Raw genomic sequence first — 1595 nt, forward strand, 5'->3', positions numbered from 1 at the left:
ATAAGCTACTCAATAAGCATACAATGGGTTCCTAAATTTATCTCCTTTGGGCAGATAAATCTCTTAGACCAAAGCATCTCCAATAGTAATATTATTAATTAACCACAATCTCTACATACAATTGTCCTCCTTTGAGAAGTCAATCATAGTAATGCCTGGAAACTCTTCCTCAAACTACAAAGAGCCTTTTATAAAATAAAATAAGTGATATCACTTTGGTGGTGGTAATCACACACTAATATTAATAAAAGTTCTTGCATAGGAATTAATTTTCTCTTGCCTAAAATTAAACAATATTCATTCCATTTAAACATTTGTCATCAACACTAGTAATTTCAATATTATAAGAGATATTGCACATCATTTCAAAATATTTGACAAATCAAATACTTATATCACAACATCAGTATGACCAAAGTGGACTAGAAGAGTGATACTTCACTCCAACATATTTAAGTCTTATTATAGGAGGAAAAGGTGTCTCTGATTCCATTATATGTACGACTAGTAATTTTAATAAGACAATTATTTTTGGTCAAAAAAAAATAAGACAATTATTTAACTCTAAGTTACAGTATAATTTAGCCACACCATCCTCTTAGTTCTCCACTGATGTAAAAAGAATCCAATCCTAAAGTCTAAAATAAAAGGGAGAGCAACCCCAACAATGGATGTTTAAATTATATATACAATAATGACTTTTGTTCGATATGAGTGCTAGCAACACTCTCTTTTCAACACTCTCTCCAACACTCACTTTCTTATTGGTTAGAACATGTGTGAGTCTCTCACTTTGGAAATGGATCCTACATAAAGTGGTAGGACCCACACATGTTTGAACCAATAAGAAGGTGAGTGTTGGAGAGAGTGTTGAAAAGAGAGTGTTTCTAGCATTTCTCTTACTACTAATTAAAATAATTAAAACCAGATTGAATATGAAAATGGTGTATTCACCGGTTTAAAATTTAAAGGTATAATCGAAATTTGACATAGTTCGAATTGGTATTTTCCATAATGAATCCATACTGACTTGTAAGGTGAATATGGTCTCCCACATATAACACTCTTTCATGTCGTAATATGTCCATCGTGGAACTTAACAATTTTCTTCGTTAAAAAATAAGATTTTTTATTTACTCTCAAAATACAATACTAAAGAATAACCTTGGAGCCAAATTTAATTAAAATATCATATATTAATTTTATAGAAATATCAATGGAACAATAAAAAATAAAAACAAGTTAGGAATATGTTGTGATCACACACCAAGATAAATTTCTATCTAACAATCAATTTGATAATCATAAGTTTCTCGTAAATATGAGGAAACAGACAGATATGGAAATTACCATTTAAAGGTGGAGTCGCAAAATAATAATAAAATACAGTCAAATAGCTAGATAGCTTAAATAGTGTGAATCATTAACATTTCTCATGTGAAAGAATATTAAAAATTAATAATATTTGGAATTAGAATATCAATTCTTATTTGTTGTAGACATGATTTGACAATAAGGATTGTTGTTATTGTCACCTTAATTCGATCTCTAAAAAGATAAATGACCGAATCTTCCTTTGTATCTCACACTCCCGT

Source organism: Vicia villosa, unplaced genomic scaffold (genome assembly GCF_029867415.1).
Source record: "Vicia villosa cultivar HV-30 ecotype Madison, WI unplaced genomic scaffold, Vvil1.0 ctg.002972F_1_1, whole genome shotgun sequence".
Classification (NCBI taxonomy): domain Eukaryota; kingdom Viridiplantae; phylum Streptophyta; class Magnoliopsida; order Fabales; family Fabaceae; genus Vicia; species Vicia villosa.